A 12,689-nucleotide genomic window follows, 5' to 3' on the forward strand; every position below is an offset into this window, starting at 1 on the left:
TGAAAATGCACAGTGGAGGTCTTCCATCTTTAACCTTGCATCGCATTAGAAGGCATAAGGCAGGTGGCCTGGCATGTCTGAACATTCTAAACGTTAGCACCCACCATGGTAGCCTGCAGGTTACTTTCAATTTGAGACTGTACAAATTCATAAAGCAACGAGGAAGACACTGCAATTACCAGCTAAAGAATAACCGGCGTTGGTTTCTTAAAATACCTCGGTTTCTGTGCCTCTAAACTGCTGGCGTGCTTGTCTGTGAAAGAAGAATTGCCTATAATGAATCATTATCCATTGCTGTTAGCATAAGTGGTTTCCATTCAAGAGCAGCTAATTTCTACTCTGCGCCGTCATTAATTATGTGTTTTCTTAATTCCTGATCTTTTTTTCACTGTGGCAAAGACGGTGGGCTAGTAGTTGTAAAATCTATGAAAACCTGCTCTCACCTTTGTTATTTGGGGTTGCAAATACGAAGAGCCAGGTTTACTAGGTTTGTCAGGGTGCTAATTGCGTGTGTGCATTTTGCCATATAACCGAGACTACACAACATGGGACCAGCACACTCTTTAAATAATCAAGTCAGCTTAAAGAAATGGAATATTGATATCACCTGGGAGTGATTAGCCAATCTTCATTACTGTTAACACTACCATTTCCACCACGGGAGGTTCCTATAACTAGGCCTCATTACACGTCTGTTGGTAACCCTGCCCGTGCTACTGGCGGGTTACCGCCAGACTTGTAAGATTTAATGGCGCCTGGCTTGCAAGTATCACCGTGGGATTACAACCCTGCCATTCCAGAAAGTTAGCCACCGGTAAAGTGTAAATCCCCCTTCCCATTTGAGTCCCATAGGACTCAATGGGAATGGGGACCACAGAAGCACCGGCACCGCTAATAACAGTGCTGGTGCTTGAGTGTAATATTGTGGGCTGGTGCCGTTCCACCCATCAGCTCTTACCGTGGCAGGCGTGACGGCACCCTCCCAAAGAGTCGTACTGAGAGTTGTATTGGGAAATAATTATCCACCAAACTAGGCAACTGTCCTAGTGTGCTCCAATGTCCTTATCTGCCTCCTTATCTGCCTCCTCAATGGTTTGCAGTGTCCTCGTGCCTAGAGGGAATGCTGATCCTTTCCTCTGGCTCTCCTCCAACTCCATTCTTCTTTACACCACCTCAATGCTTCCCCACATACTTGTCCCTTTGCCACAACAAACCAGAACATAACTAAAAAAAAATGTGTACCCATCCTGGCGTCCAAAGCCACTCCACAACCCACCCATTCTGAACAGTGTTAGCCACGGATTCCATATGATCGCAATGCAACCCACTTAGAACGAATGGGAATTATCCACCCAGCAGAACTCATTCCTTGTTTACCCAGTTATGCAGGAAGCCTCAGGGTCCCCCAGGTGAGACCTCTTCCGTGACTTCTTTGAGGCCCTGCACAGCCTCCTATGTTCCTTTGTAGAAGCTTCACACTTTGACCCTCAGCCCACCTTTTCGATAATCGAGCGATGCTTACCTCACATGCTGAGGAATTCTTCCGCCCTGTCCTGCCCTCTATATATTAGTCTTTCACAAGGCCACCATTTGCATCAACTCCGCCTCCCAATTTCCTATCTGGGGTATCTGTTAAGTTCCTCATAACCTTATTATCCCTTGTTTTGCCACCATTAGAGCAGTATTAGGCCACTGTACTCCGTGATTTATCAGGCCTGGCGCCCACAACATATCATGCAATATGCAAAGCTCTGGGGTAAAGTCAATCGTTTGTCCCAGGGTTTCTTGGATTTTATTATATGCTGCTGCCCAATATTCTGCTAGTTTCTCGCATGACCAGAATACATGTACTACATCGGCATGCTGTACACTGCATCTCCAATATATAGTTTGCTTCCCTAGTGCCACAATCTTGAACCTTTTTGGAGTCCAATACCAACCCTGCAATATTTTGAACTGCGTCAGATGGAGCCTTGCTTCACGACACCCCTTTGCATAGTTTTCCATGATGCTGTCAATTGCCTCCTCACTCAGCTGGATGCCGAGCATTCTGTGCCACCTCTCCTATGTTCCTTTGTTCATACCACTTTCATAAATGGAGTCTCTCAGCACTGCATAGAGATTTCCTATCAGCCCCCTCACGCCCTTCCATTTTCTAATTAACTTTGTCACTGTTAAGCTTCTCAGAGTTTGTCAATGGTCCCTTTGCACCCTGGTGACACAGCACGTGAGCTGCATATATTTCCATTTGTCAAAAGGGTCTAAATTGTATTTGTGCGGGAAGCTATCATTGTGAAGTAACCCCCCCCCCACTAATATGTCTTTGATATATTGTACTCCCATGGTGCCCATGCTATTCATATCCCTCCAATCTTAATGATTCGGTTATTCCAAAGTGGTGCCTCCGGCTGCCAGTGACTATTGACCTTGAGCAGTGAGTGGGCTCTTGCCCACGCTCTCACCATAGTTCTCAGAATCGAGTGATTTATGCTCTCCGTACTCTCGCCAAATATCGTTGCCTCCCCTTGCGCATGCCCTATATGTTGTTCTAGTCTGGCCCAGTCTGGTTAATTATCAGTCCCCTTAATGAATGCCATTGCTTGGGAGAGATGCTGTGCTAGGTAGTACAACTCTGCAGGCACATTAAGGCCACCCCTCTCCCCCCAACAGCGCCATATCGTTTCTCTAGTTTGAGGCTCTGCTGCATTCTGCCCCATACAAAGTCCTTTATCTCTTGCAGAATCTTCCTCATGAGGAGAGGCCGAACTTCCAGAGTTAGCATATTGAATACAAAGTCTATTCATGCTATAATCATCATTTTCACAACCTGCACTCTTCCTCACATGGATAATTTCAGCGATGCTACTTACTCATGTCCAGGCAGATTTTTTCCCATACCCTCTCTGTGTTGTGCTTGACCATGTCTGCTAGGCCCCTATTTAAATGTACTGCCAAATACTTCATGCCCTTTTCTACCCATCTAAACTTCTGACCCTGTACCTCATCTTTCGACGTGTCTCTGTTTAACGACATTACCTCACACTTATCCCAATTAATCTTGTATCCTGAAAAAAAGGAGAAATCTTGCATAATCCTGTATAATCTCGCCTGAATAGAAGAACTGGGGTTGGCCTGTGTAGCATAATGTCATCTGCATATAGCAATGCGTTCACTTCCCCCGCTGTTGTCTGTATCCCTTGTATTGTCTTGTTCTCTCAAATTGTCCTGGAAAAGAAGTTCTACTACCAGGGTGAACAATAACAGTGATAACGGGCATCCTTGTCTTGTCCCTCTTGCAAGCTGGAAATGCTCTGTAATGTATCCCCCTGAATTCACCTTTGCACTCTGCTGAGCATATAGTAGTTTCACTTCCCGCACACATTCACTTCCTAATCCAAATCTCTCCAGCATTCGAAACAGGTACTCCCACTCTACTCTGTCAAATGCTTTCTCTGTGTCTAAAGAGAGTGCTACCACTGACCTGTCTTCCTTTTCCTGCTAAAGTGTGTACAACAATAAACTCACACTATCCCTGGCCGAGTGCCCAGGCATGTACCCTACCTACGTCCTATGCACACGTTTTGTAATTACCTTTCTGAGTTGCGCTGCTAGTACCTTTGCCATAATCTTGATAGCTATATTATTTAGACATATTGGTCTGTAACTGCCACAATTTGTGGGATCTCACCCTGGTTGTGGCAGCACCGATATGAATGGCCTATTGAACACTGCATCAGCGTCCCTTCCTGATCAACTCCATTGTAAAGGCGCATCAATATCTCTGCTACTTTATCTGTGCCCACTTAATAAAATTTGATAGGCAAGTCGTCCTCTCCTAGCAAACTTATTTGCAGCAATCTCTCTTATGGCCTCCCTCCCTTCAACTTCTTGGAACGGACCCCCCACCATGCTACTATCCTCTCTTCCTAGAGTCGGGAGAATCATAGTACCCATGAAGATATCCTCTTCCTTCTGGCCTAAGAAGGCCTCTGTCGTATAGAGTCTCTCATAGAATTTACAGATGGCCTTCCCAATTTGATCCAAATCCACAATGTTTTCTCCTGGTTCCACATCTCTGATTAGCGTTCTCACTCCCTGCTCTTCCTGCTGTTTAAGTTGAGCAAACAACAACCACCTTGCCTTATCACCCTGCTCGCAAAGGGTAGCTCTCACTCAGAATGGGTAGCTCTCAGCCCAAGCAAAGCATATTCAGTTTTCTTTGTGAATAACACATTTAATTCATATTTCACTTTCCTTACTGCCAACAAGCTCTCTCTTGATGGATTTTTATTGTAAAGGCACATGAGGTGAGCTACCTCTCTGGACTTTCCTGTCTTTCCCTGTCCTCTCTCTTCTTCCTTGCACATTTTTGTATCAACATTCCCCTGATATATGCTTTCCCTGCTGCCCATAATCTGCTTGCTGTGCTCACAGAGCCTTCATTTATACAGAAATATTCTTCTATCAGTCTACGCAGAGCCTGCTTATCCTGTGGATATTTGATCATACTAGTATTCATTCTCCATGTCCTACATTTGGCTTCTGCAGGGATGAGGTAATTAGTATCGTCACTGTCTCATGGTCTGATATGCGCCCACCCCCACCCGGGACAATTTTGCACATTTGCCTGGCCACCTGAGAAGAGAATTCAGGGGGTTTAGGAGTGAGGATACCCTCAGGTTTCTCACACTAGATAATCTACCAGTGTCATGAGTCATGTGCTCCCTAATCCAATATCTGCTTTAACTTGCCTATCCTACCTGAGTAGTGGAAGAACCTCGACTGTTCTGAAAAGTTGGAAAATCGTTGTTAATTACTTTGGGTTATGGAAGAGGCCTGGAAAATGGGCAGGAGTCAATGCAATATTAGGCTGAATGCAATTTTTCTTAACTATATTGAACTGTAAATTGATGTCTCACTTTCAAAATTGTTCAATGGAGCTGCATTAGATTTGGCTCAACAGAGGGACATGCTGATGATTAGAACCAGTAAGCAGAGGGATCTCTGAGTTCATATCTGTGATGGGGTGAATTTGGTAGCATCGGCCTGGAACATATATTGCAGCAAGGCTTTTGAAGAAAGTTTCAACCAGCTGAAGAAGGCAACCGGGTTGATATCAGCACCACAACTCTCAAATATAGATGTGAGCATGGGCGAGCTTAATGTTATCAGAGACTTAAGTAGCATCACACAGAACATGTCAACAAATCACATATTTAACATCACTTTGGCAGGTTGAAAGACAGAGTGGGATAACGTATGTAGTAAATTCCAGGGCTACCTGAACAACCAGGTGAGAATGACCCAAGATGACATAATTTATTTGTTCTGGCCAGAAGAATTGAAAGAAGCTTTGGGAGTACCGGCTATGCTGTTGTCCAGGAAAAATCAGTGGAGGTTTTCCATCTGGCAGTATGATGTTGAGAGTTGCAGAGTTCCTTTAACACTTATGGGACTGTCAATGGATTGTGGGCCCCAATATATCAGATGACACCTGGCTTCTTGGCAGGCTGCAGATGGGACTAAGTGATAAACTGTAATGTCTGAGAGATCCAAGTACTCAAGAGACTCAATTACTATGTTGTGAGCACTTCCGAAATGAAGCAGGATGTGTGGATCAGACTGGAAATTGACGCCAAAATAGCCACTACTATTTCAATAAATTGATAAATCTAGGCCTGCTCAGATATTGACTAAATTGTAGTTTGTGTGCAGTCAGAATCTAAAAGTGCAAACATTGATCGCCAGAAGATAATATTCTCTGTCACTTCAATCCTGGGCAAGCAATTGTCACTCGCTAGTCTCCTTTAAGTATTGTAGACCCACAGGGTAGAGACAGCAATCATCTTTTTCCTTTAACCCTGTGAGCTTACATCAATTGCTGTACAGGGGCCCTGGTGGTAAATGATTAGGACAGATCTTAGCAATGTATCCTGCCTTCCCAAAACTGTTCACAATCTACTGTATGGATATTGGTGTAGTTCTGTTTTTTGCCACAGTAGGTATGGCTATCTGCACCAATTGGTGTCTGTGTACTTTTGCTCATTTGAGAAGTCCCAACACAGGTCTCTGAATGGTAGTTTTCCTCTTCACAAGGGTCTGTGGTGATTATGCAGTTTCTAAAAAGGTTGTTGGCTTCAACTGTTGTGCTCATTGCTGTTATGTTCTGTTATGATCTGTTTTGCCACCTCTTTCATGCAGCTGTTGGAATAGCCGTTTAAGGTTTTGGAGGTATTGGGTTTTTAAACTGCTCCATGACCAGATGGGGGTTCAGTTCCTCCAGTGTCAGTTTTCCAATCCCTCTTTCCAGGAGATGTGGAATCCTACTGTACATCTGCTTTGGACTTTATTTGGGTAAGAGACACATCTCAAAGAATTGCTGGTGATGGAACAGTGTTATTTGTCACAACCAAGCCATTCCAAGATTCCACCTTGAAGTTTTTGATGAGGGCCTGACCATCCGAGTTAGGAACCTGGAAACATCTTGTAGGTTTCCAGTCAGAAGGCAAGCAATTTAGTAAGCCCAACACTCTTTGTGGCATTTTGCCACGTATGCAATACTCTCATAATTTCTGAAAAAGGCTTGCTAGTCATTCCCAACACAAATCTCTATAGCATCATATCAGAATCCAGGCAGGTTTGGTAAGTTCCCCCTTCAAATGCTTAAGGACTTCCAGTCGCCTGATCACACATTTATTGAGGAGCGACTGCAGAAAAGCAGGTCCGAATGACTGATCTGCCCCTGCAGCATCCATTCTTTCTTCTATATGTATGTCTGTAAAAGTGGTGTCCTGGTCCATCGTCCTATGGCCTCAACAGGGACCACTGGTACTCTCCTGAAGTGTCTCACTTCCTGAAGATCTCTGTATGGCTTTGCTGGCAGTGAATCCAATTTTCTGAATGAGAGAGACCATGGGACCAGGATTTTTGCCCCTCCTTGGATGGATTTATGATGCTATTGCAGTGGGTAATCAGGAGGGTTCACCCCTTACACTCCCCAAAATGAAATCTAACAGTTTGCATTTAGTGGGCTATTCTGAAAACAGTGTTATTAGGAATTGGGCTTACAAAGAGGTATAGGAAACTGGACCCCCGTTCAGATACCAACTGTTAGGAAGCCAAGTAGGATCAACACATAACCAAGACAATGTTTATAACTAAGGCAGGTTTATTGCTGGAAATTGTAGAATTGGGCAAACTTAAAGAAATGGAAAATAACTAAGGTTAGACTTGGGAGCGATTCCCCAATCTCCTATACTCTTGGAAATACCCTTTCCCCAGTAGAAGAGTCTATGAACCAAGATTGTCTGTGGGGCATTTTTATCCAGCAAACTAGGAAATATTCCTAATGTTCCCCTCTGCCCTAAACCCATAGCCCTGGTTTTCTATCGGATATGAAAATGAGGGAGTCGAAAAGCATGTACTTACATAACAGGGATCTTTAGCCCAAGGTTCTCAAGCTGTGTTGGACTACAGCCCCATCAGTCCTTGCCAGCATGGTAAATGGTGAGAAATTGTGGAAATCGCCGCCCAGAACATCTGGATAGCCACACATTGCAGACTCCTACAATATAAGATCAATATAATATAATTTCTCAGTTTGTCTTTAAGTGGTTGGCATCCTAACTTCAGGTTCCTCCCTTAGGTGAGTAGACAGGAGGACCCTGCATCAGCCTTGACATCTGTAGACTCAGGTCCTGGTGACTTGACAGGGACAGAGAAGGAAAAGGATGACCGGGCCTGATTCAAAGTCATCTTTCATACAGATTTTAAAGACACCAGAAGCAGCAGCACTGAGCTCCTACAATTATCTTACTTTTATATACTTGATGTAACATTGCATACAATTCCAGAATACATCTCTTATTGGTCACTTCAGCCAAAAGCAAACCCCAACTTGTTTGTTATTGGCTTGCTTAACTGTCACTCACAATGCCCACATAACTTCATCTTGGCAAGCATGTGTTGACTGACACATAATCTGATAAGCTTGCATGAGATTCAGCCGGGCCACAATATAAATCCTTAAATGCCTGCCAAGAAGCAGCCCTCATCTAGTCCTCGAGGCCTGCCAAATTCACTTGGTAGGCTATACCGTGAAAACCCTCTATGAGCTAATCTTATCTGTTGCCAAATAAGCAGCTGTTCTGTCTAATTGGTAACTTTCCCATGTGCTTATCTGACTTCCTATCAATCATTGTCTGCTTTTTCTGCCAAGAAATTCTAAATATACCAATCCCAGCCATGTTTATCTACAGTGAACTGCTGCCAAACAAATATTCATTATTCTGCATGAATAAGGTTGTTTGACACTTGCATCTAAGACATCATTTTGTATTTTGGCATCCATCTTAGAAAATATCTGAGCCTGTTGAGCCTGGATGTTCTGTTCAGCTACCAACGGTGAGTTGTTATTTACTTTTGTGCATAACTCATTTTCTATCTAGCTTTCGGAAATACATCTTTACATATTCATGATGTACGTGTAATATTTGAGATACCCTTTACTTCCTGAGTCATTCTGACCCCAAAAAATATAAGTTGCCATATATGTACTCCTTATCTTCATAAATCACTATAATTCTGATTTTTGCATTACTGGAACCACTGATGTAATCTGCAGCCAGCTGGGGTTCAGGGGCATCTAGCAAATGAGCATATTAGTGTCTTCACTCAGTCCTAGGTTTGGCTGGTTGTCTCCCTTTTTTCTTGGCTTTCTAATCCAAGAATTACCCTCTTCCTGAAAGTTCGGCCTGGCAATCTAGGTGCCTGGGTTTAAAATACAATGGACGTTGACCTTGTTGTCAATCCCAAAGTTCCAACAGGAGGTAGCTTCTTGAGGTATCCCAGGAGGCTGGATTGGTGGTCTTCTACCACTCCTTTCTCAGAGCAAAATAGAAGAGTAATAGCTAGAAGGTTTTGAAGTAATTGTAGCCCCTGGCATTGCTCTGGGCAATCATTTAGATTATCCCTGTTCAGCCAGCCCTGCCATTAAAGAAGATGAAAGATTATATGCAAATAAGGCTTGGGCCAACCTCAAAAGGTGATGTCCACCCTGAACAGCTAGGTGACATCCCATATGCATGAGACAATTAGCAACCCCAGATATCTGTGGAGATTCACTCTACCCCCACCAGCCCACCATTATCTGCCTCTTAATGGTTCACACAATTTTTGTGTCTAGCAGGAACTGTATCCCCTTTCTCTAATTCGCGTTGTTCCACTTTCTCCTTTCCACCTTCTCAACGATTTCCCACATGCATGCACTTCCACCTGACCACTCACAACGTGTATCTAGAGGGCATGTCTCCTCCTTTCTCTCCTTGTCTGACACCCTTTTCACTTCCTCCACTTCCTTTCAAGTTCCCTTTGTTATTCCACCATTCTCGTATCACCTCATGCAGTTCACCATCCTTCCTTCCAATGATATTCTGTCTTCCTCTGGCCAACTGCTCTATCCTCACACCAACCTTCTCAATTTATCTAAGTTTTTGCTTTCATCTCGTCCACACCTGCTTCCTCCCAAACTAGGTTTCCATCCGCCCTCCCTCCTTCTGTACCTCCGGAACTCCCCCCTCCTTCAACTTCACTTTTACCTCTTCTTCTCCTCTTCCAACAACCTCTCCTTTTTTCTATCCAGTGACCACATTTCTCCAGCCTCCTGCTACTAGCAGTCTCTCCAAAACCACTGCTTGATCCTGCTCCATCTCCAAATGTATTTCTCATAGCTGATAATCTGTCTCCATACACCCATACTTTCCCTGTATTGTCTTCTTTTTATATAAGTTGGTGGCCTTACTCTTATTATACACATACTCATTCTATAGTTACTCCCTAGCCATCAATATTTTGTTTGTGTACTGAAGGTTTGCTATGGGGCGTGGGACACATATATTAGAGGTTAATTCGCCATCTTGGATTTGAAACATGACTTCTGCATGTGCACAGACCACCAGTCCTTATGCTGTACCTCTGCTGATGCAGCTTGTGGTTCTCGTATTCCACTGCCACCTGCCTCCTGGAAGCATCCTGTTTCTTATTATACCAAGGGGGTGGGAGGTATAACTCAAAATAATTGTTTGCCTAGGAAGTTAAGGATATCATGGATCATCATGGGTTTGTGGTACCTGTGGGCATTTCTTATAGGCCCAGTAGGTCTACCGGCAGCTGTTAACAGATCCTATTTAGGGAATTCACATCCTAATGATGTGAGGGGTTGTGCCCATGCCCATTGCATTTTAAACGTACAGCAAATACCCCCATAATTCTCTGGAACAGAGCATGTGTTATTTGGAAGTGATACAATCATCTCTCCTCTCAGAGTTGGACCACCCATTGTTTCAAGGGCACATAAAGCACCCTTACCAGTCACCATTATAACATTCAGAGAGATAAAAGCATGCTGATGACCTCAGGTGAGAGATAAGGTTAAGAGAGCTGTATGTAAGTGTGGTGAATGTCACACTAACAACAACAGGTTAAACACCCAGCTGCTACGGAACGTATAGTCCATTGAGGTACCATGGGACAAAGAAGGCCTGGCATTTATAGACACCCTCGTTCAGATGGAGCCTGACTCCCAGCATGGCACACGGATGCTAGTTTACTTATGTGGATAGAACATCACTGTGTTCCAGACATGACAACTAGAATGACCAGTGACGTGATCAGAGTCATTAAGAGGAGGAGTCTTTTCCAAAGTGTTGGCAACTGACTATTTAGTCCAGTTGGTGTTGCATGAGATGGTGGCCTCTTTGGAAGAGTGTGAAAAAAAAGGTGAAACACAAACTACCCCTGTTTCCTGTTTTTTTTTTAATCTCAGTGCACCCCTTCTTTGATTCACATTTTTGTTAGAAGGTTTCAAAAAACTATGTGGACATACACACACCCTGATTTAGAAAAGCATATATATTACATTTATTTGTCTTTCACAATTGATTCAGGGCATATTATAAAACATACATCAAGCTATTTTTTCCTCTTTTTCTTTGGAAGAGTGCAATATCAAACAAGTCACTGGCCTCAATACGAGTTTGACGGCAAGTCGCCAATGTGATCTGCGGGTTGCTGACGGACTTGTAACACTTTACCACAGCCTGACTTCCAGGTGCCACTGGGAAGTCCTGGCAGATCGGGAAGTCAGGCCCCGGAAAATGTTAGTCCCCAGTCCCATGGAGTTGGAGTGGGGAGACGGAAGCACTAGCACTGTTGCTAACGGTGCCAGTGCTTCTGTAGAAACTCTGCAGCTGGGTGCCGTTGCACCCAGCAGGTCTCACCTGCTGGGCGCAACGGCCCCCATCTGCAGAATTGTATTGTGGCATCCAGAAAGAGTGCCGGTACGGTGCAACTGACACTCTTATTTCCAGACCGCCATACTTGTAATGAAGCCCAGTGTGGCTCTATGTCACCAACAAGCATATGGGCATGTTGAAAAAGGGTGAATACATTTGCCAAAGGAATCCTCTAGTTTGTAGATGTATTCAAATTATCCAAAACTCACATCTTTAGAAGAAATTGCTGATCATGGGCTGAGACCCAACACAGTCATTTGATTATCGATATTCCAGTTGCATGGCTCTTAATGGTTTGTTAACGGCCTACTAGACCTTTCTCAGTTTGTACTTTTGTTCGTGATCGTGATTGTGAACTTTTGGGGCTGTTGGGGACGTGGCCAATAATGATGCAACTCTCATCTCTATTATTACAAAAACCTGATCAAGATTAATTCCGCTGTGGTTTCCTGTCATTAAATAAAATTCCAACATATCAATTAAATACATACTGTCCTCCTTATGAGTATAAAAATGTGGTGATACAGTATCAGAAACAGAATTACCACCACTTTTACCTCACTGCTATATTCTGAGCTTGGGGTGAAAGGAAAGGAAGGGCCTCCAGCATTTGACTGAGTGCTTTACCTCCACTTTACCTCCAACAATGGAGGCATGGGCACTTCATGAGAGGAGAGCAAATAGTGAGCAGAAGGATTTGGGAGAACACAACAGAGATTTATCAGAGCAAAGAGTCGGAGGTGGGATCCAGGGAAGCCCAACAGGGAGATAAACTGGAGAACAGAATAACAACTCAGTGCTTCCTGAAACTCTTGAATGAGAGAACAAGAAAGCTGCACATCTGAACCCCTTTCAGTTGAGCTTTGGTGAGCTAAGTTCTTCAGAAGAAACCCTCAGCTGTTTGGGACATCACAGCAAAGTACCCTCAAGAAGTAGTGACTATGGACAGTCTGGTTTGGATAAAAGATTCTCTGTCGAAAAGAAGGTATGTAGCATTCTGGCAGCATGTAGCACTCCACTTCCATGTCCCAAGGGAAATGAGGCACTACACACAAGACTTGTGGTGGCACCAATGCATGTGCTTGATTGGAGCAAGTGCATAGAAACTGCAGTGACATAAGGTGTGCAATGAGAAGAGAAACTGCTCTGACACTGCTGCGCTGTGCCTTCACATGGTGGATTTGAAGATAGTTCTTCTGACCTTGCTACACATAAGGTGCTCCACGTTACCTTGATAAGCTGGATTTCAAGATAGTTCTTTGTGTGTCTGAAAAAAAGAAAGCTTCCTGTTCATCAAGCCTCTGACCTGCCTATGTAGGCCTCCTACTCAGACAATACACCAGACTCTAATGCAACAGGTGGAATGGAGGGCTCCCCCCCCCCGCTCTGCCTCCACTT

The 12,689-nt window shown here is 43.9% G+C and overlaps 1 protein-coding gene across 1 annotated transcript in view; it reads left to right on the top strand.

Annotated features, from left to right (window-relative positions):
* Window positions 1-12,689, top strand: part of RP1 (RP1 axonemal microtubule associated) — an 809,829-nt gene that overhangs the window by 217,918 nt on the left and 579,222 nt on the right. The gene's annotated exons all lie outside the window — the stretch shown is intronic.

The sequence above is a fragment of the Ambystoma mexicanum genome, chromosome 5q (genome assembly GCF_040938575.1).
Source record: "Ambystoma mexicanum isolate Mex_15411 chromosome 5q, UKY_AmexF1_1, whole genome shotgun sequence".
Taxonomy (NCBI): Eukaryota; Metazoa; Chordata; class Amphibia; order Caudata; family Ambystomatidae; genus Ambystoma; species Ambystoma mexicanum.